The 27,183-nt window shown below is 36.0% G+C and overlaps 1 protein-coding gene across 3 annotated transcripts in view; it reads left to right on the plus strand.

Moving 5' to 3' along the window:
- The window catches only part of FIGN (fidgetin, microtubule severing factor), a 122,234-nt gene that overhangs the window by 83,728 nt on the left and 11,323 nt on the right, over window positions 1-27,183 (plus strand). Inside the window, exon 3 of one of the 3 annotated variants that reach the window (XM_073807640.1) lies at window positions 17,140-17,272. The exons of the other annotated variants lie outside the window; for them this stretch is intronic. The gene's annotated coding sequence lies outside the window, so the exon portion shown is untranslated. The remainder of the gene's footprint in view (window positions 1-17,139; window positions 17,273-27,183) is intronic. 3 annotated transcript variants of the gene reach the window in all.

Consider the following 27,183-nt stretch of genomic DNA (forward strand, 5'->3'; position numbering starts at 1 on the left):
CTATAGCTATATTTTTGTAAAAAAAAAGAAAAAGAAATGAAGTAAAGTCTTCAGATTTATCATTGTAAAATTTTGGACATACCGGGAGGAATGTGACTCCTTTGACTTGAAAAGTAAAATGTTGGCTATCAACCCCTAATTTATTTTTGGCCTATTATCTCAGTGAATGTTTTCAATGAAATGTACAAACTCTCAAACATTTTATAGTTTAGAGTCTCTCTTATAAGAGTTTAATAACATAGCAACAATGACTCGTGACTCTAAAATATACATTACAACACTTAAGTAAATTTAGTTTTAGTTAACAAAAAGGAGATACAGTAGAGCAAAGGTATTTCATTATATAGTAGCCCTATATTGAGTTAGTCCTCTAATACAGTTGAAGATTTTTGAGCAGATTCATTCAACTAATATTGCTCCTGATTTGACAGAACAGTAAAAATTCAATAACCAGAAAAAGAAACTTTTCTTTTCCAAAAGCCATATATTCCAAATTACATATTTATTTTAATATTCTTATTAACAGAAGTGATGAAAATAATTTTCATCCTTAATTTGTACTGGAAATTGCTACATGATGGTGATCAATTTAAATATGCAAATACAGTCCATGCTCTGGATTTACTAATGACTTATTCTTACAGTTGGAAGTCTGTAGGATCACCTCACATGTATGAGGAACTTCTGTCTCCCAATTTACAGAAATTGGATAATGACTAACCTGGACATATACTTTCTATTAAGTAGCTGTTGAGCACTGGGTCCCATCCCATGTGTCTTTTAGGCATATATAGTTACAACTCAGACTTCATATATTATGCAAACAGTGCTTTTAGTGTGAGCAAGTGTAATGCTTTTTGTGAGGTACTTATCATTTTGTAGACTCACCTGCAAATATAACCATTGCACTTAAAATGCTATTTCTATGAGAAGATATTCCTGACCTACCAAATAGACCCTTGAAAGACAAAACCATTCTTAACTTTTTTAGGCTGCTGACATCACAGTGGTATAAAATTTTCATTTTCTTTTTGAAACAATACCTAAAGTTAAGTATAAAATGCAGAAATGTCCCATTAAATTCCTAAATGAAATACATACATCATATTTGCATTAAGGAAATACATTGTAACTATAAATGCTTCCCTCGGAAGTATGGTCAGCTTTTCCCCAGAAGTGACTGTGGAGTCACTCCAAAAGACTACATTCACATTATCTCTTAGTTTTTTAACCTTTAAGAACATAGTAAATGGAGAAAAAAATTAACCTATAAAGATTTTAAAACAGTTTCTCCCTCCAAAGCCAAGATTATATAAATGAATTTTGTATCTCAAGACCTTTGCATAGTTGTGGATTACCAGATATAAGGGCAGTAACCAGGCTGAAGATTAATTAATGATTAGCCAATGATTGTGTTAATGACTATACCGATACATTTCATGTTGCTGACAATTTGCATTCAATTTCAAAGTTTATTGTACTATATATGGTGACTAGTATTGTAGTAATAGATTGGTTCTTCGGGCTTGCTTATTTACTTCCTTGTATAGTTAGTTACAACTATTTTTTCTGAGTCTGAGTTATTCTCAGATGTTCATTTGCTTTTAGAACCTTTACTCAAGCTTTATTACTTAAAGTAGACTCATCAAAGGAGACTAGTTAGGAAAGAGTTACAGTTAGAGGCCCTGTTTTCTTGTAAGTACAACCAGCTTTACCTTGGGAGCCATTGTTTCTAGAGCAAGAACATGTGCCGTTTCCCAGGAAGGGAAATGTCTTAGACAATAAGGACCTGCCCCCACAGGGATGTGGGAAAGTAAGAATAAGGTAGGGGGTGCAACAGCTCAGTTTCAAGGATTCAAAGGACCCTCTGCTCACCATGATTAAGCCTAGTATCACCATGGCTTGGGAGTGAGAATGTGGGAGGAGAGGTATAGGATCCTCCCCAGGAAGTATAATACCAAATTCCCTTCTCCTCATCTCATTTACTACGTTACTTCCAGCAATTCCACTTCATTTGGCATATCCTGACACTGTGGGTGTATTCTATATATTGTTTGCATATTTTCCTTTGCACACTACTGCCTAGTACACAAAATGGAGGATGTTCTCCCTATTCTGCTCAGATGTAGAGTGTTCTTTGTTGCTAATGCTAGGACCCTTCCCGAATGGGAAACCAAACTCATTTCCTACCACTCTTATACCACATTCCTCATGATCTAGGCATACTTCTCTTCTCTCCCTGAACACACACCATATCCTTTCATACCTGCAAAGCCTTCGCATATAGTATTCCATCTATCTGGAATGCCATTCCAGTTTTCCATCCTACAAGATTCAGATTTATTTATTCATCTGATATATAATTAAGCAGGACCCACCATGGGTCAAGAACTGTGTTAGCTGTTGGTGATATAAAGGTGAATTATATTCAGTACTTGCCTCTGAGAACTTAGAGTTCTGGTAGATATATAACCAACTCTATGAAGTGTTATTAGGTGTTCCTTCATCCGAGTATCCACAGTGTTTTGTAGGTTGTAGGTTGTCTTAGATGAGGCATACATACACTCTCCTACTTTCCTATTTTTTCAGTTCCTAAAGTTAGTTTCTTAGCATAACATTTTAGAGATAAAGAAGGCCTTGGGGTAATCTAAGCTAACTCCATTTGTAGATGAGGAGACAAATGATCAAGTGCTAAGTGAACACAACTAATTATTAGAGTGGAGACTAATTACCCAGCCTTCTTTACTCCTAAGTCTAAAATTGTTGTCACTGTCCCACAGGGTTTACAGTATTTGTGGAAGCTTTTGGGATCTGTTGGATCACTAGGGTGCCAGTCATTAGCATCAACCTAAGCTAACAGTGTGGGAAACTATACCATAATGGCTGGAGGGTAAATATACTTTGAGAAAATAACTTTCAATGGGTAGTTTACATGCTGGGCGTCATGGCTCAGTCATTCCCACGTGACCTGGGCCAGAATAGTCTATAGTGACAGAAAAAGAATATTTCATTCACTTAAAATGACAACTAAATGAATCTATCAGGTTAGGTTGATACATGATTATACCATAACAGATTAATAATGCAGTTTTGACAGACAAGTGTTCTTTTTTACTGAAAAGCATCATAATGCATAAACATGAATTCTGTTGGCAATCTTTGGAGCCTGGATGGTCTAAAGAACATAGACTCTATAAACACAAGGACCTCAGACTTATTTACTAGATTTTAAGTGACAAATGAATAATAAGCTCATCCCTAATCGTTACCAACACGAGTCATATTGTAATTCTAAGAATATTTTGTACCCATTGAAACTGATTTATTTTTTGAGGGCACCACCCGTGACTTGCAGCCATTTCCACTGTATTTTCCTTTTCCTCATCAGATTTCCAACTCCTCTGCCTCTGGAGGACTATCTTGAAACTATGATTATGTTCCAGTACGTGGATTTTTTTATTTTCTAAGAAGGTGCAAGTCAGCCAGGGTTGTATAATGGAAAGCCCTCTAGATTGTGAAGATGTCTAGGTTCTAATCCTGGCTCCACTGCTCCTGAGCCACAAGAACTCTGGGCCTCAGCCCACTCAACTGTAAGATGAAAGGACTGAAGTAATGGCCTCCAGAGTCCTTTCAAGCTGTGTGATTCAGTGATATACGAAATTGGAGCTTTGGCTGTTAATTTTTCCATTGATTTCTGAGACTTTCCTTTAGGAATCCCTGACTCTGAAATAAGTCAAATACAGAAATCAGAATGTTTAAGTTACTGTAGATATTCTCTTTAAATAACTTTAAACTGCACAATCCTAACTTTTCAAAATGAAACTTGAGGGAAATCTGCTGCCAGAGAACTCTTAACATGCATTGTATAGCAGCTACAACAGCCTACTGCCACCATTATTAACATATACTATAGTTTGTGAACTGCATTGGCAAGTGCTCCAAGTTTCGGAAAGCCCTCTGGGTAAATCCCTGCTTAGCAGGTTTAATGTGAAGAGTTGGTGTCATCCTAATCAGCTGCCTCTGACAGAATAAACATGGTTCCGTCTGTGCTGTCCCTCCCTGGCTGGCTGTGGGTTTCCGGCCCACTGAGCACTTGATGCCAAACAGTCTGTTAAGGGACAAGGAAGAGACTCTGGGCATCCCTGGTATTTATCACTATTTAGGAGACTTGAGGTTCAAAGCATCAGTACTGATAGATACCAGTTTTATTCTAAATACTTGCTCAAGTACAGGTTGAGGAATTTTCTCTTGGTTTTTTGTCATTAACGTAAGGTGACACTCCCATTCTGCTCAGGTATATTTGTTAACCCTATCTTTTGTGTAATTAAATATAGTTCAGAGTGGTGAACACTGCGCCCTGGTGGTGCAGTGGTTGAGAGTCCGCCTGCCGATGCAGGGGACGTGGGTTCGTGCCCCGGTCCGGGAGGATCCCGCATGCCGCGGAGCAGCTGGGCCCGTGAGCCATGGCCGCTGAGCCTGTGCGTCCGGAGCCTGTGCTCCGCAACGGGAGAGGCCACAACAGTGAGAGGCCCGCGTACCGCAAAAAAAAAAAAAAAAAAAAGTGAATGTAAAGGTATGAAATTTAGAACAGACAACTTTTATTAGTTGAAAACTAATTGATTTTGTACTTAAAAAATAATGCCTTTTGGATTTTTTGTTGGTGTTGCTGTTGTTCATTGTATTACTGTTTCCTATTAGTTTTCAATGTATCTGTGCTCACTCCCCACTGACAAAAATAATGGAATTTTCAGGGCTCTCTTGAAAATATACATTGAAACATATTCTGTTAAAGGAAATGTATCTGAGGAGCTATATCCATGATTTGAGTGGACTGTTGGCTTCAGAGCACTGTAGGAAGTATTTATGGTGGCAACTGAGCCTGAATTTTTTTTCCCTGTAAAGATGTAAGGGAATATGTACATGTTTGCCATGTGTAACCTATACTACTTATACCCATTTACTGCCTTTAAAGTAATCTGCACAACAGAGACTGTAATTATAGATTGCAACATATGCATCAGGGAAGTAGTCTTACTTGAAAATTTAAAAATTTTCTCTGGCACCTGTCAAGGAGAACATTGAAATGATCAAATAAAAGTCCTTTTTCTTAAGTATGAAAAATTTTAAGCTGTAGAAAAAGTTTTGAGAGCTAAGCCAGTTATAAGAAATGATGCGAAATCATATTTTGGGGATATAAAGCAATTCCTAGTTAGTCCCTATAATTTTTTGCAGGCCAAGAGCATTGAAAAACAAAATAAGCGTATTGTATCTTTCACCTTGACTATGATTATTATTTCTTTTTGTGACAAATTCTATTTGGCTATTTTGAGTAACAAGCAAAAGACGTTAATTTTCAATAAAGATCCATAAAAATTCCATACTTATAGGGATCTGTAAAATATCAGTTTTGCTTACTGGAGGGATGTAATGCTGTTTAATATACTTTTTTCTTTGCAATTAAATTAGATGTATTTTTAGGGGAGAAAAACTCATAAAGGAAACAGCCTTGGAGATGTAATATGCTCTAGCATATTTAAATAATTAGACTTCTGTCTCATTGAAATGTATGTGCTCTAGGTTTGATAGTGATAAAAGCATGAATATTAGTGTGATTAGGAAATTACAGCATGTCACAGCATAATTGATTGATTGATAGCTGGATGAAAACTAACCATAAAGCATGTGAAAATAAATGCGTGTTCTGCAGTTACTCAAGCAGAATTTTTGCATCTACCCAGTTGCAGGATTAGTAACTTAAAACGCTCATCTTCCATACAAAATGGAATTGATATTTTTTCCTTTTGCTTGTGTCTGTGTATGTTCTCATTATAATACTGGCAGGGCAAAGAATAAGAGCATTCTAAGTGCTTAGTGCTCAATTCGGTATTTAATTGTTCCTCAAAACCTGTCAAACTGACACCACATTACTAATTGACTCTATGAGCAATTAGTGTTTTGGAATTTACCTTTGAGAGACCCAAGTTTTAAATGCAAAGCCCCACTAACACTAGAGTTAATACACTCTCACTTGTCTCTGGAGAATTGAATTTCCCAAACATTTAAATTTTCATTAATTTTTAAAAAGCATTTTGTCTTTTTTTTTTTCTGCTTGTATTTTTACTTTCTCATCCCTCTGTCTTGATCTTTTAAAGATTCCTGTTCACACAAGTCTTCAGCGACACTCACACTAGCATAGAAGGGCTGGAGAAGCGAGGCCACTGCAGGATTCCCTGTTCAAAGCTGAACCGATATTCACCATTGACGTATCCATTCATCTGTGCAGGGTCATTGGAAATCCTCTCTCTCTAGTTTTTCCTTCCCTTCAGGGAGCAATGCTTAAAAGAGCAAACCCCTGGTGTGAAGAGATAGGAGAATTCTCAGCACGGCCAATGGTGCCAGGAATCGAATTAAAGTTGTCCATTTGCAGATGACTGTCTGTTGGAGCTCTCAGCACACAGAGGCACTGTGCTTTCTGTTGATGCTTTGTTTACTTGAAATTCTGTCAGTACCACTTTAATTTAATTTTTTTAATGGCAAAAGTCATATCATGCCAAAAATATGCCAGGAGGGTAAAAACACTAAAATATGTGTTGCTCTGTAGTTATAGCATTTTATTGGATTCCCAAGGCTTGCTCAAGGAAAAATAAAAATTTTAAAGCTTTGCAAGAAAGAATTATTGTGACCACACACAAACGCACAAAAAGTTAAATAATTACTGAATTCACTCCTTTTTTAAGAAGTTCAAAACTTGTCATTTATTCTGCAATTACTGACATTCCCAGATCTATTTTGGCATAAATCGCATTTTGATATGACTGAACCTACAATTTTGTCTATTTTCACATGCATTATCTCTTCTAAGTAAGAGGTGCTAAAGAAGACGAGTTGCCATTAAATCTGTATTTGCCAGAAGTCAGCACTGAAGATGTTTTCTGCAGTTAGATTTCCTTTGTTATCATAGGTGATATTACTGTGGTTTAATTTATTGGGCAAAGTTAAAAACTGTCAGAATTAGATTTGTGAGGAAAGATTTTAAAACCCCAGGAAGGATATAACCTGTTCAGGAGATGAAAGTTGAGAATACATGGTCTCTTTCCAAATCCCAGAGAACAAAAAAGCATGTTGCAACAATTGTCAGATTTGAGTTTGTTAATTGCTACTGGTTGATTATGTTTCTTCTTTCACTTTAATTTCTCCCTGTTTTATTTGAAAATAGTGAAGAGTGCCTGGTGTAAAGTAGGCCCTCAATACTCTTTATTATTAGAATGAATAAAGGATGTTTAGTATTTCATTTTAATTTATAATTAAGAATTCTTTATTTTGCTTTATTTTTCATAGTACTTATTTTTTTAAATCTGTTCCATAGTTTACTTGGCAAATTCTATTTAATGTTATAGTTTATTTTCCCTCAGAAGCAAGTTTTACCTACATCCCTAGGATTGCATTTAGAAATATGTGAGGAATACATTTACCCTAAACATCTATATCTACCGAAATGTCTACTGGATACAAGTCTCGTTGTGCAGTAGCTTGTTTGTTCCACCTTCATTGTAATATCACCCTTGGAAAGCAGGCATATGTATTTTGTTTTTTGTGGTACTGTTTTGTTTTTTGTGGTACGCGGGCCTCTCACTGTCGTGGCCTCTCCCGTTGCGGAGCACAGGCTCCGGATGTGCAGGCTCAGCAGCCATGGCTCACGGGCCCAGCCGCTCCGTGGCATGTGGGATCTTCCCGGACCGGGGCACGAACCCGTGTCCCCTGCATCGGCAGGCGGACTCTCAACCACTGCGCCGCCAGGGAAGCCCAGGCATATGTATTTTGAAAAGTAGTCTTGTTGCAAACGGTTTAATCTAAGTAAGTGACCTTACACAAAAGAGGAAGTGTGCAATAACAGCCAAGCTTGTAACAAAGCAAGCTGTATTCTAAAGCAACCCAGAACTGATCCTAACATATCAACCACCATGAAGAGACTATGTTGTCATTACAAGAGCAAGCTACTGGGCTTCCCTAGTGGCGCAGTGGTTGAGAGTCCGCCTGCCGATGCAGGGGACACGGGTTCGTGCCCCAGTCCGGAAAGATCCCACAGGCCACGGAGCGGCTGGGCCCGTGAGCCATGGCCGCTGAGCCTGCGCGTCCGGAGCCTGTGCTCCGCAACGGAAGAGGCCACAACAGTGAGAGGCCCACGTACCGCAAAAAAAAAAAAAAAAAAAAAAGAGTAAGCTACTGATTTTATAAGTACCTATCACTCCCTTTAGATTTACTGGAAAACACTTATAGTATGACTCTTTTCAAAAATGGCAATCCCTTCCACGAGAAAAAGAACCCTCTCCCCCCTCCTTCCATTTATTTATCTTTTTTTTTTTTTAAGGTATGCTAAGGAGCAGTTCCCACTGATGCAATTAGGCCATTCCTTTTCTTTAGTGATAGAGACCTTTCTTAGAAATGTCATATCTGGTTATCCTCTATAAAATAACCCATCAAAGTTACTGTGGTGCAACCTTACATCTTAAATATCAGTCTGTACCCTCTTAACCATTAGTATCAAATATCATCTAGACCAGTCATGACATAAACTCTGTTAATAGAGTTTTACAAATAGATTGCAAATGATGTGAATTTGACTATAAGAAACTTAAAATCATATTTGTAATGCTTGTTTCTGATATTTGGTTACCCATACAAAGTGTTTAAACAGAATATTTAAACATACGGATTAAGTATTTTGTGGTTATCTTTTTGCATGAGAGTCTTATTCAGTAGCACCCATAATATATTCTAATGAGGTCTTGTTTTATTTGTTAGATTTTGTGAGGGCTGCATTAATGAATATTATAATTATCAATTGCATTTGATAGTAATGATACACATAATAGGTACTAATAGAAAATACGTTATTCTGATTTTATAAAAGAGTAACAAGTACTATTTAGGTAGATAGTGTCTTCTCTGTGTTTCATAAGAATCTGGTAAGGCAAGTTTTATCTAATTTGACATTTTTGCTTATTTTCTTCTTATTATTTATTGGGTACATACTCTGTGCAATGTATAGTGAGAGGTACTGGGAACATAAGATGAATAAGACAGTCTGAGCCTGGAGAAAGAAACTAACATATAAACAATTTTGGTACAAGGGATTAAGTGCCATAATTGGCTGAATGATTCTTTAAATTCTAGGAATTTACCATAGATGAGTTAAACACTCTCTGCTTAAGTTCCCAAAATATTTTTTTGCAGGACTATGTGTAACTAGTAATCACACATCACTCTAATCACAGAACACTATTGCAATATAACAGTCATACTCACTTATCAAAAATAATTTTGTTGGAGATGTGTATTATAGCATCAGTGTTATAAATTCATTAGATTTTGATACACACACACGATAAGTACTGAAAACAGAATAAAAAGATAACTGACCTCAAGGACAGCATAGTCAGTAAGAAAGCCAAAAAGACACAATGTAGTTGGCCCAGGATGGAAAAGATGCTGTGGGACCAGGAAGGGCATTACAGGCAGAGAGAGCAGCATGTACAAGGATATAAGGTAAGAGAGAGGCTAGGATGCTTCCTCAAAGTTAGTAGTATGTACAACATGCTCTCAACAATATTAAGAACTAGAAATACACAGAAAGTTTCAAAGCAAATATTAAAGTATTCAAAGGAAGATGAAAACTTTAAATGAAAAATTACTTTAATGGAGGTCATTGCTACATGATTATAGATGATGGTAACTTTGTATTTATGTTTCTGTGTTTTCTATAATTTAAAATAATAAGCTTGTGTTTTAAAATCAGGGAAACAAGTTTTTCTTTCTTTCTTTTTTTTTTTTTTGAGTAAGCCCAAAATACATACATATATACATACAAAATAAGAACTGGAAGAAAAACACATAGGAAATCTAAGAGACCCTGCTGAAAAGGGATAAGGCTGACCTAAAGCAACAGCATGGGAATGAAGAAGGAATAGATGTTAGTGTTTAGGAGATGAATTGAGAAAACTTTGTCATTGATTGAACGTAGGATAAGAGAAGAGCTAGAAAACCTGGAGAGTGATCAGTGAATTTTCTTTGCGTGTGCTGAGAACTTAACTCTAGCTGTCCGGAAAATTTATTTGTAATAAAAGTAACATAGTAAGTTATTGGCAAGGCCAGAAAATGAATTTAAATCTCCTAATCATAAATGAGTAGGGGACGGGTTAGAGGGTGTTTCATATTATGCTTCTGAAATCTACTTACCTGTAACTTCCCTTCAAAATTTCCCTTTAGTTCTGTCCCCTAGAACATCAAAGAACTCCTTCTGGCAGTGACAGTTCCTGGACAGTAACATAATGTACTAGATGCTTTCCTCCCATTGTCTCATTTAATTCTCAAACTTTCAATGAAATTATTATTATCCTCCAAATTCAAAGTTGGGAATACTAAGACTTAGGAAGGCTAAGTAGTTTGCTTAAGGACGACCCATGACTAGAAACGGGAAATGTAGGGATTCAGATCTCGGACAATTTGAATATATGCCCAAATTCAAATCCACCATGGTCAGACTATGACAATATTGACATTTGAACAGAGCTGATCACTGAAAATTAAAGGTCCTTATTACTGTAAATGATGATCTTTCAAAGGTAGTTCTTGGTAAGAAGAGTAAATAAAATATTGTGAACAGCTATGAAAAAAGATTTTGGTTGTATATGTAACATAAAGACTGGATTCCTATTTTGTTCTTTGAACACATGTTCTTTCAAATGCAAGTATTACATGCTGTAGCAAATTCTACATTATTAAGTTTCTTCCAAGAGACCTTGTACTGTTTTCTACATTCAATAATGTATATAGGAATTGGTGGATTCTCACCTAAAATGTTTGTGTTTTTTTGTTTTTGTTTTTTTTTAATGGGTAGAAGTTAGTAAGGGGTCCAGAAAGTACAGGGAAGACTAGAATCATACTTTTTGATTATACATCCTTCCTCTGAGGGTTGAGTACCCATGAAAATGGATACAGACAAGCCCTAGTTTGGAGACTAAGATGAACTTGTTCAAGAGTTCTGAATGCGGAAGGTAGAAGGGCTTTTTTTTATATGGGAAAATATCTTGCTCACTGTTGGCTAGTAGGCAGTATCAAAGCCAGTGTGTGGTAAACATAGAAGATTTTAGTGGATAACAAAACTATTACAATAAGAATATTAAACTTAAATTCTGGCTCTAATTTCTGCCAATTATTAGCTATGTAATAGTAATTTCATCCATTATGTCAATTGGCATTTATAGCAATTTTGTGTGGTTGACCAGTGAGGAATCTTAAATTCAGAGACTGGTCTTCAGACCAAGATAATAGTGATAATGACTAGGGAACTAGTATTAAAATGTATGTCTTTTGGCTCCTTACATAGTATCTTCTATTGCAATTATTTATACAAGTCACTGCAACCATCTTTTGACCCAGGGAAGAAGGGTGCCATGTTTTAGCAAGTCCAGTCTTGCCTTCCTCCAGTACTTTACCCTATCATGAGGAATCCAAGGGGCCATGAGGACGTGCCCACTTGGAACCCGTGCCCTCCTTTGAGACCATGTCCCAGGCACCTGAAATTCCCTGACTCTACTTCCTGGACCCATGCAGTGCTCTTCTCTAAGTCTGTCCTCTCACAAGATGAGGCCAGGAGGCAGCTGGGTGGAGGTGGGAATGGCAGGGAATGGATGGAACATTCATCTACAGTATGCATATTAAGCCTCTTGATGATAGGGAACCACAAGTCAGCTTCTCATTCTGGAAGAGCTCTGATGACCCAGGAGACAGAAAGTTCTAAATTTAAACTTAGCCTTCCAGGTGTTTTTGAAGATATAATTGTTAAGGTAGAAAGAAAAAAACATTTTATTTAACATTTTTTGTTCAGTTTATAACTTTCAAAATAATTTATTTATAGCTTTAAAACTTTTCAAATACCTTAAGTATTTAGACATATGGTATGAGTTACAGCCTGCATGAACTCTTTCTATATAGGTACAGATAAAGCTATAGATACATATGTAGATATAGATGTATATCTATAGGTATAGATAGATATAGTACCTTCTTTGTGAGGATACTCTTCTTTGTGACCACTGGATGTATAGCTATGAAAAAGACAGACAAGGTTTCTGCCCTACTCTAATGGCATGGATTCCTGGCCTCAGAGGTTACTCTAGTAGGTAATACAGATGAAATAGAAAAATAACATGCATATGAAAATGCAGTGTAAGTACAGGGTGATATGGAAAATGGTAGAGAGGAAAGGAAGGCAGTGATGTCTGGGAAGTCTTCCTAGATGAAGTAATAATATTATTTGGCCTACTGGCCATAGTTTGCTGAAGCCTTGGTCTAGGGTTTTCCCCATATCCTTTAAAATCTCTAGCCTTAATTCTTCTTTGCCCCATAAACTGCTGTTCATGTTTATTAAGATGTTTATCAGTGAGGATAATTCTTTCATGCTTGCCATGTCAGTTTCTCACCACCCATTTCCTCCGTAACCCACTCACCATGGCTTCTGACTCCACCACTCTCTCACAGATCATCTCTAGCCTCCTAATTGCCTATGTTCTCTCCTATTCTACTTGACTTCTCTAATGCCTGTGCTACAAATAAACACTCTGTCCTTGAAAACTCTTCCTCACTTGTCTTTTACAACAGCATATTCTCTCCCTCTCTCTATTTCACTTTCTCCTCTATAAATGCCCTCCCAATCCCCATTGCCTACTCCTTAAATGCTGATTTAACTCATGAGTTCCATTCTCATCTCATTCTATACAACTTTCTCTCTGCTGTGCCTTCCATTACCATAACGTCAATGATTCCCATTTGCTCATGATTCCTAAATATCCTTGTAGACCTTTGACTTCTCTCCCATCGAAAGATGGGAACTCCTAGTGGCCAACTTATTGGTTATACAAGCTAAAAACCTTGGAGAAGTTCTCCAAGGAGAGGCCAAGTGCAACAATTTTGTGTCATATGATCCAGGTTGCAATTCTGGCTCTGGGGTGGCCTTGGGAAAATTCCTTAGATTCAAGCAACCTGTTTCATCTTATAAAAAAGGGAATTAATCCTTCACTAGGCCTTTGAAGGATTAAATGTAATATCCACTACAGTCTCTTTATTAACTAGTTGACAGATATCTCACAAGTATTTCTATTTTTATGATGATATCCCCTTTCCTGTTCTTCATTCCTCCAACTGGTCAGCTCATCCTTTTGACTGTACATCTGAAATCTTTCTCAGATTTTTTTCTTCTTTTTGTTCAAGTTCAGGCCTGGCTTCTAGCCTTCCCTGCCCCACCCCACCCCCACCCCCATTCTGGCCTATATATTGTTTAGAAATTATTTTAAGTGTATTTATTTATTTTTGGCTCTGTTGGGTCTTAATTGCAGCATGTGGGCCCCAGAGCTCGCGGGCTCTATAGTTGTGGCATGTGGGCTCTCTAGTTGTGGCTTGCAGGCTCAGTAGCTGCAGCACACAGGCTTAGTTGCCCCACAGCATGTGGGATCTTAGTACCAGTGATCGAACCGGCGTCCCCTGCATTGCAAGACAGATTCTTAACCATTGGACCACCAAGGAAGTCCCTATTCTGGCCTATATATTGTTATTATTGATATATTTCTAAAGAACAGATGAGGGCAGCACTTTATGTTGGCGGTAAGTTAAAGTCCGAACATTCAAGTCCCTTTGCAAACTGAATTCAAGCTTCATCTTTACCTCCATCCCATCCTATACATAGACATATACCTCCCTCCTGTCTTCTAACCATACCAAGCAATCCTGTTTCCCAAATGTGCCAGGTACACTTAGCTTCATCTGTAACTTTGACTGAGTTTTGTCACAGGCAGGAAAACTCACCTCTCTCTATTCTAAATGGTAAAATTCTATTTAGCTTTCAAGATATACCTCAACTCTTAGCTCCTCTCTATATAGCCACCTTTCCCTACCAGATTCAGAAGTAAATCTTTTCTTTGGTAAATCACAACTAAAGACAGACTTGTAAGTTCCATTGGGGCAGGGACCTCTACTTCCTAGCACTTAGGTCAGAAGCTCTCAAGTTGTAGTAGGCCCTCAGATGTTATTAGAGCATGAGTGCCATTATCATATTTTAAACAGTTTAGGCAACTAGTCCCATTTGTTTTTTCTAGTGACAACAAAAGTTATCAAGATTCAGAGATTCAAGGAAGATTGTTTCTAGGATTCCAGTTTTGAGATTTAAAATACATTTTCTCTGTAACCTATTTTCTCATAATTGACAAACTACCTGAAAACAGAGAGAAAGGAAAGGAAAGGAAAAGAGAGAAAAGAACTCATTGCCCCACATGCCAGGGTCAAAAAGAGGTTGGAGGAGGAGAAGGGATCTTGGAGTAAGTCTGAAAGAATTTAAGAAAGACATAAGTAAAAGAAACTGAATTTTTTTAAGGTTTCATTTTTGTTTGCTTGCTTGGCTGTTTCTTACATGCAAGAATATTTAAGTTTTATTAGCTCAGGAATATGGCAAATGATAAAACTGAGTAAGGCTCTAAGAATGATAATGCTGTTACTAGGTATTGTGGCTCCTTGAAAAATTTAAGGATTAATGAGCCCTAATTCTCTTTAAAAACTATCTGCAAGCTTAAGTATATGACTTCTCTTCATGTTCGGACCAATGTCTAAATGGTATGGCCAATAGCTGAAGTTTGAAACCCACCTTCTCCAAAAAGTCTTGATAATACAAGGCTCCCCATTACCACTAGCATTTTATTATGCCTTATAACCCATATCTTGTATTTATGTGATAATATATATTTATTGTTTTTGTTTTTGCGGTACGTGGGCCTCTCACCGCTGTGGCCTCTCCCGCTGCAGAGCACAGGCTCCAGACGCGCAGGCCCAGTGGCCATGGCTCCCGGGCCCAGCCGCTCCGCGGCACGTGGGACCCTCCCAGACCGGGGCACGAACCCGTGTCCCCTGCATTGGCAGGCGGACTCTCAACCACTGCGCCACCAGGGAAGCCCGATAATATATATTTATGTGTTGTTTATTCTCTGCACTAAAATCTCATCTATGCATATGTCCATACTCCCTAGCTTGTTTTTCTCAAATTAGAAATTAAGACCAAGGCTAATTCTGCCAACCTTCTGTAACTCAAGGGTTAGATCTAGGTAAAATATCTATTAACTAAGTACTCAATTCCTAATTGCAATTCATAATTAAAACTGTATCTTCATCATCATGGAAAGTTATTTTGAAAGCTTACCAAGAGAATTACTCATATTACATCATTATTGCCATCATCACTATTATTTGACATCTTAGAGCCTCCTAGCTTTTGTAATAAATTCAAGTGTACAAAGCATCCCCTCTTTTATAAAACATTCATAAATTCTATGATTCATAAATTAAGTTATTCAAGATTATGATAAGGCATTCCAAAGGCACTAAAAGGGACCCTCTCATAATTTTTGTTTTTTATCTGTGAGTCATTTAACCATGTAAATATAGGTTTCTAGTAGTTTTATGCACTGGCTTTGTCTTTTGTTGTTCTGAATATGAATTCAGTCAAGACTTAAAGAAACTAGAAGATATTTTGATCTGAAAGCTGTAAGAATTCACAAGGGAATGAGTTGGTTTCTTCTCTACTTTGTAATGCAAAGAAACGCATTCCACAAAATCAGATGAAACAAGCCGTTAATTTGACAGTCTCAGTTCTCATAGCTATTGATTCAGAAAGCTGAAAACAGTTATGGAGGCTTATTGGCTCCAATTAGGAGTGGTGAAGCTTCAGCTTTGAAGAAATGGGAGTGTATTGGGAGAGGAATCATTCACTAACAGAATCCTTCTTAACATTTTATCATGAATGGGTATAAACTCTTGGTCTCCTGTTTTGTTTTGGGTTTTTTTGGTACTTTTTCATTTATTATCTTTATGGAATAGTCTCAGAATGTTTGTTTAGCAAACAAAAGATATTTATCTTACCATGTGAGACATTTCATGGTAACAAGCTCAAGAGCGTCCTTATAAGTCTTATTTAGATGTTCTCAAGAAATATTTTCAATCCCTTCTATATAATTTTATATACATGGAAATACCTCTGGATATACTCTATTGATAGACTAATCAATATAGATTCTATAGATATATACTTATTTTAGCACATGCACCATCTTGCATGGAACTCCTCTGCTTAGAGGTATGTAACTCTTTTTTGCCCTTATCAATAAGAAGACTAGCTAACTCTCATGACCACTTTTAGTGCATATAAATAATATATATTCACAATACTGTTCTTTAATGTTAAGATCTTAGTAAAGAGTGCTACAAAAAGGAAGACTCAAGGAGGAAAATGGTATTCACATTTTTAAGAACAATATCTAATGAAGCAATATAGTGTTATTTATAGCTGCTATTAAGAAAAGCCAACATTTCTCCAAATATTCCTTTCAGAATGTCCAGTTTTTCCCATGTTTTAACTTAGTGATAGAAATGCAATTTTTTCCTCTTAATGATCATAATACATTTGTATCTTGGGTAACTTTTCATATATAATCAAATGACAGGAAGACTTTTTTCTGAGGTGTGGGGGATGCTGATGAGGAAAGACTTGATAGCATCAATTATCAGTCATAAAATCCTTGCTTATCATTTGTTAACAAATCCTCAGTTGAAAAACCTTTTGATCAGCTTGGCACTAGCTGAAAATTTGCTGTACAATGAATATAATCCTACTCTAATAGAAGATGACTGCATTTCCAAGTAGATTTTACATAGGAAAAAAGTAAGATTATTGTAATAAATCTAACATCACAGAAACAATTCATGGAGCTTAATTATGACACTACTAAATGTGAAAATCTATTCAGCGCTAGGAACACTTTTCACATTACATTCACGCTAAAGATTGGCTGTTAAGAGCTCATTACTGGTATTTTTCTAAAGAGTGGTTTATTAAACACAGTTACCTAATAAGCATCTTCGGTGGTGCAAATTGCTGAAAACAGTAATGAGTCTGATTAGACTTCATTTCAATTATGACAGCTTGTCTAGGAAAAAAAAAATTTATATATATATATTTTTTTCTTCATGCTTCAGAATTTGGTTGCAAGACACTACAGAGTTTAAAAAATAAAAAGCCACCTCTGTATTTCCTTTCCACAGTTCACTAATGAAGAGAGAATTGTCCAAGTCGTCATCCAATTTACACACTGGAAAACTGGATGGACAAAGTGGAGTCACAATCATGTTTGCTTAAAAACAGCAAAGGCTGCCTTGACTAATATGTCTAAATAAGGTCACCTTTAGTTTCTCTCTGCTTTGTTTTTTTTTTTTTTCCTTAGGAATACAAAGCTATAAATGAGGTGCAGACTTCAACATGATTCATCCCTATTTGGTTTGTGGAGGTTATTCTCCAGATTAATGGGCTCACCTTTCAATTATGTTTTATCCATGGATATTCTACTTAAAATCATAAAAATATAGAAAACTGTTGGACTATGCATGCTAATTATCTGACTGATTTTTTTAAAAATACATATATTGGGGGAAAAATAAAAGAAGCCAAGCTTTATGAATGTGCACTAATATATCAGAAAGTGTAAAGGAATATTCATTAGGCACTAAACTTGATTTGATATTTTTAAAAAGTATGTTATTTAGCTGCATTTAACAGCTAACCTCCTATTAAATCATGCCTGAATATACTGCTCAAATTGAAAGAAAAAAATTGTTAATGTAAAAAGCCTTTAAGTGATTAAGCTGTCACTGCTGTCATTCGGGCACTCTAGTAACATTTTAATGCTTCTGAGAGCTATGGCCAGGGATGCAATCCACTATTTTATGTTATATTTTCTGAAGAGATTATTTTTAAAGTATAATATCATTTGACACTGAACCGGATAAAATAATTCCTAAAGTAAAATATGAAAACAATGGCTGGATGTAGAAGCATTTAAAAAAAGGAACGCACAATAAAACATCCTAACCTGAAAAACTTCACAAGTTAGCTAAGTGATCATGTAATGGCCATAAGACTGAAAGTCATATATAAATGAAATTGTAGTATTGTTTGTAGGCATTTGGATACTTTCAAAAAGATTTACTTAAAAGGAGACCAGTTCCAGGTATGTCAGTTCAATGAGCAGGAATGTACTTTTAGACCTATGATTCATTAATTCTATGAATTTTTCTATTGTGTTTAAGGCGGCGGTGTGGGGGGGTACCTTTTGTATAGAAAACACAAAAACAATTCTAAATTTATAATTGGGATGCTTTCCTAAGTAACTCAATTATCATATATTTTAATTATTTGCTTTTCAAGGATTTTTTAAACATTTCATCTCAAATGATTCTAGTAAAGTGTTTTTCTTTTTGAATGCAATTGACAAAATGTGTCAATATATAATAATATTGTCATTAGTTTTCCTTTTTTGAAAAACTTTACATATGTAATCCCAGACCTCCTTGAAAATGAGCCACTCAATGAAGGAAATGATGTTCATAGTATATTTGGAGGTCATAAATAAGACTTTTAAGTTTTATAAGTATGGAAACTTTTTGAGATATATGACTTGGTTCAAGCCACAAATAATAAATATATAGCTAAAGAAAACTTTAAGTAATGCTTATATTTGATTAAAGTATTATGTATACATGCTAGTTAAATAACTTAGAATGTGCTTTGGACTCTGAGATTATAAATAATAAAGCAGATCATTTTTAGGATAAAGGTATTTTAAAAAATCTCTTTTCCTTCTCTCTGTCACCTTTCCCCATTTTCTCTATATCCTTTCCACAACTACAGACACACTTTCGTATACACATGTAAGCACCTAGATTTGATTTTTCTGTGTAACCTACCTGTATCACCCGCAGGGTTTTGGTTTTCCTGTTGTTTAGGGACTTGTTTAAATAGGACGCACACTGTTTGAAGAGGTAGCAGGAAGATTTGACTTATTTACTCTTTTAACATAAGCAACTAAAACTAGCGAATTTTAAATTACATTTCTATCTGCTAATTGAAAATGTGACTGGAAAAAAATTTTCCTTTTCCTTAAAATTATTACCAAATACTGGAGCTTATCCATAACTGAGGCCAATAAAATAGTTCATTATCATCAGTAAGAAGTATAAAATTGTAGAATAGTTTTCACCACATAGAAGTAACATCCTTACAGCTTTGAATTCTATTGACAGTATTGAGAGCAACCTTGTGTTTCACTGCTATATTAGAGACAAAGTAAGCTGTGTTTATTCACAACAGAAGAGAGTTGGATTGGAATTAAAGTAGAATTTATAAGCAAAAGAAAAGGGATCTGTATTTCATGTGGCAAATGCCACTGGATCAACCATTTTATTCAGTTCAGCCAAAACCTAACTTTTTTTTTTTTCTTTATGGCCTCATGTATTCTAACAGTAGATGAAACTATGCAGTTGAATATTGTCATAGAGAAAACAATCAAGATGGAATCTAAAGAAACAATTTCTCTGCTTGTGGTCCCTCCTATTGTTAGCTTTCCCCAAGGATTACTTTGTTGGGCACCCCCTCCAGGACAGGAAATGCCACTTTCTTTGAGGATGCTGATAGCCTGTCTTCTGCTTTTGTCTCATTATGCAGCATTCTTTGTTTTTACAAATGGAAGAGCCAATAGCACTAATGACTGGACTGTCATTCACACTGCACTTTAACAATGTTCTGTTTATCTGGAAATTAGAGCATCCTAATTATAGGTGGTGCTCAGGTTTTTTTCACCAAACTATAGAATGTGGCCAGGCAGGGAGAATGGAAAGGTGAGGAAACTACGGTTGTTACTAAGAGCTCTTCACTTTTAATCCTTGACCATGTTGATTGTATTCTAAAGCAGTTTATCTTCATATGTTGTCTTATATGGGAGAAACAACACTAAACCTACCAAAACTCATTTCATACGTTGCTTTTTCCACTGCCTTCAGATCAAAGTTATTTTCTTCAGGCTGGACTAAATTATACACAGGTCCCAGGAGTGAAGGACACTGAATTAATGCACTATGTCACCCAGCCCTGACTATAGAATATTTTTATCAAAGTCCAAGGCACTATTTTGCTATTGCATTAAAAATTAATGCATGGATTGCCAAAAAGAGAAAAATGCATAAATAACCTAAACAAATTTTGTCTGGGCTTTGCACACTTTAGAGTTACCTTAAACAAAGAGTTTTTAAGGAGAATGGTTGGAGTTGTATACATATATGTAAATAATATTCTTACTCCTTTGTCTAATTATATGAGAGAGACCTCCAATTTAAACAAGCAGTCTTAATTATCTATTTTGTTTTATGTAAACTGTCTTTTTAGAGTAAGGTTTCAGAGGAACACAAAAAGAAGCTGAATGCAGATTCCGTCTTACACAGGGTCGTGGGGGCTTGGCAGATTATGAATTTGTTTATTGACCCATGTCAGCATGGGATGTTGGGCAAAAATGAATGTAGTTCACCTTAAATATAACTAAATTGAACTTTGCATTTATATACTTGAAACAGAATAGATACACACAAATAACTATTTACGAATAGCACTATGTACACATAATGATTAACATAACATTTTAGCAGTGTGACAGAGGACATTAACCACCCATGTCATAACTCAAGGTTGGTACCATGCCCAGTTTGTGTTAATTAAAAGTGCAAATTTATTTTATATGGCACAAGAGTATCTTGAGAATCAACTGGAATGACCCCAGACTTTTAGGACGCTGATAACGTTATCTCAGCAGAGTCCTTTTTTAAAATAAAGATTCAAAACCCATAGAAAATGCACAATACTTTTGGCATTTGGATTTCTCTTTCTGGATCAATCATACAGGCTGAATACTATGAATCTAGCATGGAGCTTTCAGGTTGTGTTAACCCCATTTATCCCTGCACGCTACAGCTCACCTGTTATTTATACACATAAGAGGTTTGATACTGCAGAACAAGGGGAGTGCTCTGTTGTGACACAGAACATACGTATTCATTAGCCCTGGCAGGTCCCTATGGACAGAAGTGGTGTGTCCTGATGATCTCTGTATGACAGAAAGAACTGGGGGGGAAGGGTAGATGGCCTTAATGGATTGAAAACGTATATGGAAAAAGGGAAGAGACAGAATGAGTAATGAAAGGCCACAAAGTAACAACTTTAAAGGTTAGCTACAAAGCACTATTTAAACTGATTAAAATTGTCTAAAATCATTCACAGAGGTAGAATAAACAAGATAACATTTGACTCAACATGGGAAAATCAGTCCTCTTATGCACTAACCCTCAAATCCTTTCGCTTGCAATAGTTGATAACACTGACACTAAATACTAAGATTCAGAGTATTAATTGTTTGTATATTTTAAATTGCATGTATATGCATAGTTGTGTATTCTGTTGAATTATGGTAGGATGTACACAGACTTTTGGACATTGTTTTTTACTTGATTTAGATGATTATTCAAAAATTTGTATACATATGCTTTTGTAAAACTACCCCTTGCTCTAAAAAAGAAAACCCATAAATCTGAACTATAAACTATATGTATTTTATGTGAGTGTGATTATATGTTCATTTGAATACTTTGATTTGAGTATGGGAGATTTTAGGACCCCCAGAGGAAAATAAATTATTTATTTGAATTATGATTTTTGGTTTGCTTTAAGTGATAGGCTCTCTTGATAATGTATTGAACATAAGCCTGGTGGCCTAAAAGTGATATTTCTTTTATCAGTGTAATTTTCTTTGCATAACTGCTTATGCACTCATCCTCATAAATGCAAGTCATTCTCTTATATATGACTTGCATGTTAAAAATGATGACCTATGAGACCCATGCATACCAAGTTTCAACCTCATTATGAAATATTGGCAAAATAGAGATTTTTATACTTGGTCACGTTTTGATGAGTGAATATTTTGTTGCTGTGAATAACATTTAATGCATTCTAGGGAAACTGATTCAGATCATAAGCTACCCACAAATTTAATTGAAGGACAGGGTATATACCATTCTAGTCCAAGTCATGGTGCCCTGTAACATTGAATACTTGCTTTTAAAGCTCAAAATGATGACATACAGAACAAGATCAGTTGCTTATCCAGATACCATCTACCCAGCAACTTGCTATAAGAAATAAGAAGCATAACTTTGGAGTAACTTAATGTCTCAAAAGTTGTAGTAGAGGTCATGATCGACTATTACTATTAAATGAAGTCTTGGTTTGTGGAGTCAGAACCTATGGCATATTCAGGGAGCATATTAGGAATGGTGGAGACTGACATGGAAAACAGCTAGAAAAAGTATCTAACAAATCAGAGCAAAGGGGGGGACGCTGAAACAGCAGCAATCTGGAAACCAGTTTTTTAAAGCAATCATTTCTCATTTTACACTGTTGTACTAGTGACACTGAATCAACAAGGGAAATATCAAATATTTTTCCCATGCTTTGAGTAACAGGGCAGGAATGACATAATAAATAGTATTTGGAAAAATTGTAATCTAAAGGCACTACTATTTTTTTAAGTTTTAAAGCACTATACTTGCTAGTTTTCAGGATAATGTACTTAAGTGAAAAAACTGGAGCTTGAAGCTTCAGAGTGAAGTCATAATTTTAATTGCGTATGTGACCAGTAGATACCATAAAAATACCTGATGTTGTCATAGGGAGTGGGAACGTCATGACAAAATGGAGAGGGCATGCCATGTCTAGAGGGGGCAACTGGACCTCAGATTCAGGCAACTGTTGCCAGGCAAGAATGAGGTCTAGTGTAAGACCATTCAACTTGTCTTGAAAAAGTGGGAACTATGGAACTACAGATTCTTTTATATAAAATTGACTGATTTTTAAAACTCTGTGCTGGCCAAATGAAATATAGTTACAGGTTACATGCTGCCTGCAGGCTGTCAGGTGGCAATTTCTCTATGTTAGAAGGTGAGGTATTTAAACTATATTTACCAAGGACCATTTAGCCAGAAATGCCTTTGTGATTGTTAAAAAGGATTGCTTTATGCAAATAATGTGGAGTAGGGGGAGGGAGTAATTTGCTGCAAAATGTATTATAATTTGGATTCTTGAGGTGTGAAAGTGTGATTTAACGAGAAAAATCTTTGACAGTATTACTGTATAATTAGAATATCTTATTTTGAGACTGGGTTTTCAGATCATCCTTAACTGGTTTTAAACCTCTATTGTTTCTTAGCTGTGGTCTCTACAATGTTGACTCACAAATACCATTAAGAATAAATAGCATAAAAATAGTTTGAATTTTTGACAGCTTTTTGATTAAGGAGATCATGCTCTGTGTTTTGCTGAGTATGAAAGAATTTCTATACCTTTCTTATAACCAACATTCCCACTGGAAAATTTCCTTTTCAGTAGCTGTCCAGAGGTTGAAGAAAAAGTGATTTATAAATTCTAGGAGTGCTTTTAGTTCTTTTTCTGTCCAGTCAGTTTTGTTTTGTGTTTAATGCATCTCTGGCTTTTTCAAAATAAAAGCATAAGAAGAAATATTTGTGTAGCAGGTTACAGTTGGAAAATATTTTCACAAATATTACTGCTTTAGGTAACCTTAATAACAATCGAGTAAGGTATATGATACCATTATTGTCAATATTTTATGGCTGAAAAAAGTGAGTATGATATGCTTATGTGATTTCACCAGGATTAGAACAAATAAATGATGGCATGGATCAGGGCCAGTGGTCTGAACCTCAAGCATGGGTTATTCACTCTTCAAACAAAATTCTAGGATCTTCTTTATGTTTTCTCCAGTCCCTTTCTATCCCAACCATCTAGTAATGCCTCCAAACAAAACACTGTGTTAGACAAAATAGTGCTCGACCCCACAGTATACTACGATAAGTGAAGTACTAAACCTGTAACTGAGGCTGTCTGGATTGGGGACTAGGTCATTTGAAAGTTCCCTTAATCTCTAAAATCAAAGAGTCTAAGGGAATTTAGAATGTGAAATTATAAAGAACACAGAAGCTGGAAAAGTTTCATTGTCTGGTAAACAGATTCCCTTGATGTAATTTCTTAGCATTGAACCACAGGCTTTACACACAGCAGGCCCTCAATTTGTTGACTAATTAAGATTAACAGTCCCTATATCATATTCAGCTTATACAGGACTTTTCATTTTGGTGTTCTGAAGATGGAACCTATTTAAATAGGTTAAGGAGAATATATAATTTCTGTGCTTCTTCCCCTCACTTTTCCCCTGATACTACTTTTAAATATGACATCACATTTTAGGCTAGGAATTATTGGGAAATGGACTAAGGAAGATTTCAGATCAAACAGATTAGAACAGGTAATACTAGATACTGCTGGGTTGGCCTCTTGGCTTACGAGGGTCAGTACACAAAAGGAGAATGCTGCTTAGTCTGCTGAAACATTTTGGTTGGTCATCACTCCCCTTGAAGCATAAAGGTAAGTAGCTATTGTATAGGGCCAGTTTTCAGTATCAGGAAGTTTGTAGGCCCTCTCTCAGAAGACTCTTATTTTTTAGCCAATGAATTTGCTACTCTCTACTTGAAATTTTGAATGTTCTATGTGTTAGTTTTGCCATTTCCTACCTAGGAGATGATGAATCTGTTGCATTATTAGGCTGAGGGGGCAGTAAGTAAACTATTATAATTACTTTATTGTATTTACCCCAGTAGTGATTTTTCCTAGAGAGAATCTTGGTAAATATGGTGTTCAATTTTTAAAAAAATATCCAAAGGAGTGTAATAGGTGTAGTGATGTCGTGCAGGCCTGTGTGAGCACTGTGCAGCTTTCCTAGAGCAAGCCGGCCATGCCTGCAGGTGTTTGCCTCAGGTCTCTGCCCTTAGGAAGTCTCAGAAAACCTATAAATGAAAGCAGAGTCCCTAACAGCCAGAATTACCCTATGGGAACCTTGTAGAAGAGAGCCGCTTTTATAGACCTCATGAACTTCTGAATAGCATACCTGTGTTGGGGTGGGGGGGTGCGGTAGTGAGTGTCTTAGATTAATATTTCCATGAATGTGTGCTAAAAATCGATTCTAGAAGACCTAGTCTTTTATTCCCAATTTCCTCCGGTTCTGAAAGTCGTTTCTATGTCCTTCATTTTTCTATATAACAGTGTCTTTACCATTTTGAAGCTGTGACAGAACTTTGAAAAATGCCACAGTAGTTTTGCTTCAAAATAGTTAAAGAGTTAAATGGAAGAAGTAGAGCAATGAGGCAGCAACTGTTTAGTAATTAAACCTAAGTTAGGGCTTCCCTGGTGGCGCAGTGGTTGAGAGTCCGCCTGCCGATGCAGGAGACACGGGTTCATGCCCCAGTCCAGGAAGATCCCACATGCCGCCGAGCGGCTGGGCCCGTGAGCCATGGCCGCTGAGCCTGCACTTCCGGAGCCTGTGCTCCGCAACAGGAGAGGCCACGACAGTGAGAGGCCTGCGTACCGCAAAAAAAAAAAAAAAAAAAAAAAAAAAAACCTAAGTTATAAAATGGTCAGTAATGATAAGAATGAAAAATGTTATCCAAACTGTCCGGTTTCATGGGAAATATAGACTTGTTCATTTATATATACATAAATTCATCCTATAACAATAAAATACTCAGGCTTTTTACTGTAGTAAAAAGTAAAAAGTACTTATGTTAAAGTATCTTAAAAGCAGTTTTCTATTAAATTATATATTTTAAAAATAAACACATTGCATTGTGAAATTTTCCAGCTGTATTAAGAATTTTCTAATCCTTTCAAAAATGAAAATTGATGTTTTGGAACAATTCTTCAATTATCTTGAGGAACTATTTTTCTTACTTTCTACTGTTTTCTGAATTTTTATTGTACCTAATATTTAAGCTGTTTCTAAACATCAGTGGGAGTTATTGTTCTGGAGTCATGTTTCTAATAATGTTAAAATAGTATTGTTTCTGAGGTTTTTCTCTTCATGTTCCAAAGAGAAACCATATAAGAACTGTTTTTAAAACCCATCTTATTATTTGGGTGCCAAGTTAAGTGACACGCATGTGCTGCTGTTATCTAGGGAGCATGATATTTTGTTCAAAGAACATTTGGCTCCACATTTTGCTTACATTTCACATCAGAAATATCGCCACAAATAAATAGAACAATAATAATAACAATGACAACAAGTTTAGTTCTATTTCCAATTAGTATTAAAATTCAAGAAACTGGTGAAAAAGCTCTTTGTCCTCCTAAGACCAGAACACTCTCCTGAACACAGGCTTCTTCAGTTCCTACTAATATTAGGAAGTAGCTTATGGTTTAACTATTAATTTATACTTTCAAATACTATTAATGATTTTAAAGCACTGGATAAATACTCATGTTTCAGGGGATGTGAATAATTCTGTCCCCTTAAGGTTATTTAATGAAAGCTTAATCTTAAATTTTGCAGCCCTGCTTAGGTTGTTATTTAGTATGCATCAATAAATAAACTTTCAATTATCTTGGTAAGCATATCCAAAAATAGAATGAGAATCAAAAGGCAATGGTGTATCCAGTAATTGTTCCAAATAGATAACTTTAAAAATATATAAATTTATTTATTTATTTGTTTGTTTGTTTTTGGCTGCGTTGGGTCTTCATTGCTGCACGTGGGCTTTCTCTAGTTGCAGTGAGCGGGGCCTACTCTTCATTGTGGTGCACGGACTTCTCATTGTGGTGGCTTCTCTTGTTGCGGTGTGTGGGCTCTAGGCGCGCAGGCTTCAGTATTTGTGCACGTGGGCTCTAGGGCACAGGCTCAACAGTTGTGGTGCACAGGCTTAGTTGCTCCGTGGCATGTGGGATCTTCTGGGACCAGGGCTCAAACCCATGTCCCCTGTATTGGCAGATGGATTCTCAACCACCGCACCACCAGGGAAGCCCCAAACAGATAATTTTGATAGAATCTTTAATTTCAGATGAAACAAATCTTATGAAATTTAATTATTTTTGCTAGAGTTTATGCAGTTAAACTATGCATTTCTCTATGCAGTGAAAATGGCCAACCTATTTTATTTAAACTTTATTATATATTCCTGTCTTTTACAGTGATTATAACTTACTAAAATCATTTGTTGCATGTATTTTACAAATGATTAATCTACAAGAAAAATTTTAATCCAATAAAGGTGAAAGTTGCCCTTTTTGGTTGTTTTTTAAAATAATTACTCTAAAGCTAAAGCGATTTCATTTTTTCAAGGGGCAATTTTTTTTTAAAATCATGT

Source organism: Tursiops truncatus, chromosome 7 (assembly GCF_011762595.2).
Source record: "Tursiops truncatus isolate mTurTru1 chromosome 7, mTurTru1.mat.Y, whole genome shotgun sequence".
Taxonomy (NCBI): domain Eukaryota; kingdom Metazoa; phylum Chordata; class Mammalia; order Artiodactyla; family Delphinidae; genus Tursiops; species Tursiops truncatus.